We start from the raw sequence: 8539 nt of genomic DNA, 5'->3' as shown, positions 1-8539 counted from the left end.
TGGCTGTTACACATTTTAAGCAATTGACATAATTTAGAAACAGTATCTATACATTGGTATATAATTTATAATAAGCAGTTACAATAACTCCTCCTAACTGTCTATAAAATAAATATATTCGCAGCAGAAAACATAGGCAAAAATACAAAAGGAACACTTGTAAAATTGCAAAAAGTTATAGTATGCTAAGAGCTAACATTGATCTTGCCCATATATGGTCTAATCTCGAAGCATCTAAGAACCAGCACAATTACTAATTATAAAAGTTCATTGCGTTCAGCTCATAATATTTTTAGGAAGGTCAAATTTGCCATGTAAATACTCCTTTGGACGGAAGAAATGGCAGTTGGCACTTTTTTGGACTGAATCTAGAAATTCCGATGGGACTAATTAAGTATACCAGCTAAATAGACATTGAAATTCGCAATAAGCCCCTTTCGTGATTAAATCACGTAATAATATAAAATGAGCAAAAAGGTGCCGGTTTATTAATGCTCATAATAGTAAAACCTGATCAAAAGATAGCTATGTCCCTGGATTATAGTCATCCTCAGTTAATTTGATTCCTTTATCCAGTAGGCGACCTTACATTTCGATAAAAGTAGTAACCTTTGAATTTTATCTAATTCATTAAGTTTAAACGAGGGATGATATTTTTTTAACCGGGATGATGCTACTTCACATAATTATCACAGGTTTTTAATTCGTACAAAACCTACTAAATTCGATTTACAACAAAAACAAGACTAACATTATCAAGAGATGTGGGTAAGTACTAGAAAATGTCTTGTTAGGTAGAAGTCATTATTTATTAAAAGAGTCAGCAATATTCAATGCTAACTAATAAAACACTGGTGACATTTTCCCTGATCGGAATAACGATATCAACAACCAGTTTGGCGACAAATTTAAGTACTATTGGAAATATTTTCTCTGGTACAATGCTCCTGACATTATACAGCGTCCATTAGCAATACTGGTATGTGGTAGCTGTTTACCAACTCCTTTATCGGAAAATCGCAATACAAATTGAATTTATTGACTTGGATATCAGCTATTTACTTTCAGATTTGAATTCTTAGAAACTAGTACAATTTAGGTATTGTGGAAATTACGACGAAAAATAAGCTTTGACAAGCTTTTATGCTGATTTTATGCTGTAAGCGAAAATCATCACAACAGCTCCATTTGGAATCGAACCCACAATTCCAGACGACGATATTATACCACGGAGGAACTACAAATGTGTATATCTATGCTTGATCTAGATATTTCAGCAATGGTTAGAGACAAATTTATATTCTGTAAATTATATGAAACAAGCGGCCAGTCCTGGCTCCACTCGGGTTAAAATCATAATAAATGGTACATCTAAACCTTGTTAAGAATCACACCATCTATTAAAAAAATGTGCATCAAAATCTGTTGCGAAGTTTTAAACATCTAAGCATGCATAGGAACATGCAGAAAGACAGCGGGAAGCGACAATGTTTTATACTATATAGTGAACTACAACATTATGATCTTTACATTATAATACACATAATAAGTCATAAATAATGACTTATTTCGAGGCAGTCTAGCTCAGCCCGCAGAACTATAAATTCTGTAGGCAGCTCGTGCGCCGAATGTAAATTTAGACAAATAGGTTTTTTACTCACAAGCTTACAATTCAATTTACATGTCATCTGTCTAGGTTTTATTACTAGACCGGTAATAATGTTAATTTTTAAGGGTACATGTGAATTTTTTATAACATTAGTAGAGTAATTAGAAAATATCACACTGAACAATCTGAAGATTGAAGCAAAAATTTCCTTTAATATTTTGCTAAAATAAATTCTTCATGTTCTTGTATTGTTTCTGTGCAATTGCTTGCAATAGTTTATCTACAATTTTAACATTTTACTAAAACATTTATTTGCAGAAACATTGCTGCTACCATTCCAAGTTGTGGGCGTGTCCGCAATCGTGCAAGTTTGTTAACAACTAACGGAGTTTAGTCATTTAGTGTCGCATACAAACGTTTGTAACCTTGCACCGGCGATTTATATATGAGCTGCAGCAATCTAGGACACCACCAATGATAATATGACATTTGACTAGAATATATTGTTTATTTTCCATTTACTAGGCTGAATGTAAATAATATTGCAAAGTTAATGTACCCATGTCTATATAACTGAATTTTGTGCAAAGTCGAATTCAAACAATCATTGTTGCAATTCAAACTAAAACAGCCAAAAAATACATGAAAATGTTTTCACAAACACTGAATTCAACACTTGTTCTACCATGGCCCTCTTGCAATCTAACTATAAAAGACAACTGACTAATACTGCATTATTTAAATTTTAGATAATTAATGATTAGTAGTATTAGTAATAAAACATATGAAATCGAAACGTATGTTGACAAAAGTTCAAAATCTATTATTGATTTGGTTTTAACAACAACCCTAGTATGAATACTTTACATGATACGTTAGGTACGGACCTAGTTTTTTCCTCGGAATAATTTTTGATAAGGACTAATCCGAGAAATTAGCGAACCAAAGATATTGATTTTATTGAAGAGAAGGAAAGTGTGGTCGAGTGGTAAACTACGTAACTATAAGTCTAATGGGCAACATGAGTGAAGTTTGTGTAACAACACGATGTGACCGTTCGTCACGAGATTCTAAGAATTAGTTTTTCTGGACACGTTCGCGATACATCGACGAGCTTGAACGAGGTTTTGTAAGGCGATACAACGCGTTTTAGGCGACACGTTACCAAACTGATGTAATCCACTACTTTTGGAAACCAGGACAAAGTCAAGGTCTAAATTTCACTCCTGTTCTGGTCAATAATTAACATAGTGGTTTATAAATATTGATAAGTTAGCAAATACAGCGTAATCAAAACATTTTAACGACACAAAAATATGAGTAATAATTATTAATCTCAGGTTTGTATTTATAAGTAGTTTAAAAGTATACCTATATTTAATTTGGGACATCTCTGATCACCGAACGTGTGAAAAAAACAAATCACGACCGACGACGACATCGGGTTAAATGATTAGAAGCAGAATCTCGTTACATATAAGTAGTTTATGGTAGTTACATATTTTAAATTATCTAAACAAGTTTCCTAGAAGTTGTAATCGACATCAATAAGGCTTTACTCTCCCCGCATAACCGGAGGTAAGTTTCAGACAATATGATTCGCCATTTCTTGTCTATACGGATAGTGTACTTTACTATGACAAAAATATTTGCAACTAAGCTAACTTCTCCGCTACTTCGTCTGTTTCGTCGTCGTTCACTATTATTTTTTGCTTCTCAGTAGAAGCAGAAAATGTGAGGTTTTTGAGAGACCATAATTTTTTCTTACGTAAATAAACTTTTCTTATTTAGGAGTCATCAAAAAGAGTCATATGAACCCTAACTCAAGGGGTTTATTAGAAGCCAACCCACTGAATAGAACCAATATCCAGATTCTGGTCTCATCATCATAAATCAACTTCAAATTACTTATACAATTGTCACTTACGAAAGTCATCGTCATACATGGAGAAGTTAGTAGACAAGTTTCCATTACATTGTTAGTTACAATCGTTTGTTAAATGAGGCAAGTACAATTTTTTTTTATAAATAATGGAAATATCACTCACGTCACTCGAGTTATTGCACAGTGTAGTGACATCAAACCTGAGATACGCACTAAATAACTTCAATTGCAAAACAATAGCATACGTACGGACATACAGACACATACTACTGATAAACTATTAACATTGGGCATATTTTGTAACTAAAGACGTAAATAAGTGTTTAACTTCAACCTATCCGCCTAAAAAAAATATTTTAGTCAGTTTTATTCATGAATAATTAATTTTAGTCACTAAGGATTTCAAATGATGTGTGATGAAATAGGATAGAAATAGAATTTTATGTTTTATGAATGGGAAACTTAAAAGCCTTGGCAACATTTACTGAATAACAAGCAAATGTCACAGGTTATGACGGTACGAGACCAGAATATTTTTTCATGACTACGTTTATATTATAATAAAAAATTAAGGTCACTCACACACATGTAATTATACCAGGAGATATCGACTAGTTTTGGTTTTTTAGGTCATCATTCAGACGAGTGCTACTCAAATCGACTCAAATCATTTTATTAATCTTTTTTCCTCAATTCCCTTTTGAAATTTCACACACTCGTATAGCGTGGCGGCTTTCCTACGTAGACATTGGTGACCCCAAGATCGCCTGATTTAACAGCTCCTGATTTTTTTTGTGGGGCTATCTAAAGGAACGTGTGTGCTATCAGGGCAATGAACCTTCAGCAATTAAAACTAAATATTCGAGACACAGTCACTGAGATAACACAGGAAACGTATGAAAATGTGATGAAAAACACGATGAAAAGGATTCGCATCTGCGGTGCTGCTAGAGGTGGACATTTGTCCGACATTATTTTCCATGTATAACTGCCGGTTCTAAATACTATATTTAACAAGCAATACTTGTTTATTTCGTATTTCATGGAATAAAATTACAAAACTAAAATACTTGCTTTAGGCCACCCTGTATTTAAAAAAATTAATGATTTTTATTGGGGTCTCCAATGGCGGATTTCGCACGGAATTCGAGCTTTAATTGTTAGGCCATCTTCAGATTAGAGTCTGTCAAGAGTGTATAGAGTTTCCTAACTCTACGTGGCAAAATACATCATCATACGATCATTTATTGAAATTACATTGCAATGGATTATTTACACATTTAATAGCAATATTTTTCCTCAATAAACTTAGCAGTGTATGCCATGCCACAGCTATGTATGTGTTAACAACTTGCATGTTTTATAATGTTGATTCTTGTTATGTACCTCTATTAATAAATAGCATATCATGAAGTGCATATATTGTTACGTATGTTGTACTAATATATATATATATATTAGAATTACTAATTTGCATACCCATATTATTACCCATAGACGGTGAAATATGTAGGATTAAAGTTTTTCTACTAACATCACAGTGTAAAAAATGTAAACTCATGTTTTTGCAAATAAATACTCTTTGTGAAAATTTGTATAATTATACTATACTGTATGTAGTTTAGAATTGAGATAACACATGAAAGAAAATAAATATTTGGTGTCGATTCAGATATTATTTTGAATTAATACTAAGTATTCTTAGTACGTAATTTCAACAACAATTGTGATATATTAACAGTTACCCGCTTATTCTTATGTAAATTCATTACTCAAATAAGGCTCTGAGCTAGTATTTTTTTCACCAAGTATCAACATTATGCGTTATGTGTTTAAGCATTTTTTTGTGTTGGCTTGTGTTGGGCGAGGCAGACTCGGGTTTTACAAACGTAATGGAACCAGTTCTGCAAAGAATCGGACGAAGTTACGAACTTAGGTATAGTATAGGTATACCTGTTTTAACTACCTTTTACCTCTAGTAACAAAATAACGAGAGGCAACAAATGTGTTTGTTATAATCAAACACTGTAGCAAAATTATGTAATATTATACAGACAGTGCTTCTCTTCATGCGAGACTTTTCTAGAACTAATTTGGTGGAACTTATGTACATTTATTATTGCTGTGTTGTATTATTGTTGCTATTCTAGTCTTTATTTTTTTAACTATAAAGATTTAGTTTAAAATAAGATAAAATATGCAAACTCTCGATCTGATTTCAAGAACATTATTTTTCTTTTCTTTACATTTTTGTTATATTTCCATAATTTCCTTGATTAAAAAATTCTCCAGTTCGCTCGGACCCGACTAAAAATATACGTTTTAATTAATTTCTGATTGTATCAATAACCTACTAGACTTAGATTACACTCTGTAAAGTTTTAGTAATTTAGTATTAGAATGTAATTTCCAGAAATTATATCATAAAACATCAAGTCACTTCAAGTTGATTACGTAATTATAGTTTAATTTTCATGTTTTTAACGTTAAAATACTATTGAATATTAATATTCACTTAATGCACATATTGCAACATAATTAATGATAAAATCTTGTAAAACGTTGTTTAAACTATCTTTTCCAAATTATAAATTTTTGATTATTAAAAACAAATTAAGCAGTACCCTTCAGCGGTCTGAAAATTTCTATAATTGGTTATATATGGTTCAATGATCTCGACATTATATGAAATGCTTTGTCGTTACAGCGAATAGGTCCAGCATCGAAGATTTAGAACCGCAAGTTTATCGTTCCAACTAGGACTACAATGTAACCGTAATATATGTACATTAACCAATGGTCATGAAACCTGACCGATTTATGACTAAGTTCATAGGTGATTGATCCGACTTGCATTTCGTTAGGGCACTCGTCCATTAGTTGTGCTACGCGTGCCTACGCCTACGATCATTGGCCGAAGAAACCGAGGTTGATGGGTTAAATGAGAGAGAGAGAGAGACATGTCCATAGCATACAAATAATACAAACCAGATATTCTGAGATTCAATTTAAATTATGTCGCTAGATTTTTTACTTATTTTTTATATATATAAGTTCAAATAAGTATTTCTTCAAATCGTTTGTTTGAATAAATTTATTACACACAAATATAACAAAACACAAAAAATACAGAAATTAAAGAGTAAACAAATTGGGAAACGGCAAACTTATTCAATGAAGGGATTTTTTGAAAACAGATTTGAGTTTTAGATTGTAGTTGAAATTTTTCAAAGAATTTTATTTATCTGGTGTCGCTGACGCAGCAATGGACTCTAACCTTTATGTTATAGTTATGGGTCCATGTGTGTTCCTAGAACGACGTAATATTATTCAAAACCATAATGACGCCGTCGTAGAATTTAATCAACATGTTTGCAGCTCCTTTGTCATAGGCCGAGTCTGTCTTGAGTATTATTATTCAATAATAATTGAATTCAGACGGCAAAGTGTGGGTTTGCTTTTCACTTCTCACTATCGAGTCGATTCGCAGTGAGACGCAGCTAACCAATCACATTGAGGTCTGATTGACTGTGATTGGTCAGCTGCGTCTCACTACAAATCGACTGGATAGTGAGATGGAACGATCTAGTAGATAATTTGGCTGTTAATCAAGCCACGCAATATGATCAGAATTGATAATATTCAGATTTTATGAAAACCAGAAATACCAATTTTATGGTAACCAATTTAGTAATCAATATTAGAATGATTTATTGGTCGTTAATTCCACTTCATATTTATGTCGTGCTATACTTTATACTCGTATATAATTCAATAGTTTTGGAATTCTTAACAAGTTGACCATACCATTAATTTGTATTCGTTTTTATTTAGAATAATATCGTGGCATAAATATAGAATGATGTCTAACGAGCTCCCAGTTTTACCCGGATATTCGATACTTATTAGGATAATCCGACGGCTATGTTATACTCATAAAGTACTCATTTAAATGCAAAAAATAATAAGGAAGTGCTCAAGTAGCAAAAATTATCAAGGATCCCCGACTACTTGTCGTTTTTTATGACACAAGTGAATAATATTCGACATTCTCAACCTCTCAGTAACCTTTTAATTCTCATAACTAAGCTAAGCTAAGTTGTCCATATTGAGACAGAGATATGTAAAAAAAACACTCAAATGACTGAAGTTGTCAGAATTAATTTCAAAAATGTTTCATTGCTAAATAGAAAGTTACATGTTATAACATGTAACTTATATAGGATATTACGATGCTACAATCTAATTATTTATAGTAATACTTACTTATAGTACTTACATGTATTTATCATATCAAACCGCTCTCTATACCAACTGTATTATAAAACTATTTATGTCAAAATAAATACACATACCTATTGCTTATTAAGGTTAATCGTAACCTGTCATGTGTGTTATATTAACTTATCGTAGTAACCGTTACGTGCGCAATACGTAATGGTTTGAATAAAATCAAACAATCTTCACGTAATTCTAAATGAACACGCGATTTTTTTGCAGTCGCTCCTGACCTATGATTTGAGACTTGATTGCTATGCATACTCAACGTTTTATTTTTAGTTGCGGAGATAAATATAATTAAGTAGATTCTAATTCATAACTACATATTATAAAACAAAGTCGCTCTCCGCAACCGTCTAAGCTTCTGTTCTGTTTCTTTTAAACCATGCAACTAATTTTAATGCAATTTTCACTTTTATTTAGACAATTTATTCCCGAAGATTTGTACATACAAAGAATAGTACGCGAGCGAAGCCACGGGGCGCAGCTAGTTTCCATAGAAGTGCATTGTTATTGTCAGTAGAGTGACTTCCATGTCTATCCTGAAACCTCCCTTTGACCTCCTTGTACGACACAACTCTAGCTTTCTACTTTACTTGATCCGTGTAAGCCCGTCTTGGCTTTTCTTACTCTTTTAGTTACTATTGATCTTTCAATCAAGTTCTTAATGAAATCATCATATCGTACAAGGTGACCAAACACTTTACTGCGTCTCTTAATAACTTTTATGATCATTTTACATTAACTAGTATTAGCACTTCTAC

This window comes from Plodia interpunctella, chromosome 12 (genome assembly GCF_027563975.2).
Source record: "Plodia interpunctella isolate USDA-ARS_2022_Savannah chromosome 12, ilPloInte3.2, whole genome shotgun sequence".
In the NCBI taxonomy this organism is placed as follows: Eukaryota; Metazoa; Arthropoda; class Insecta; order Lepidoptera; family Pyralidae; genus Plodia; species Plodia interpunctella.
Note: the sequence above shows the minus strand (reverse complement) of the source record.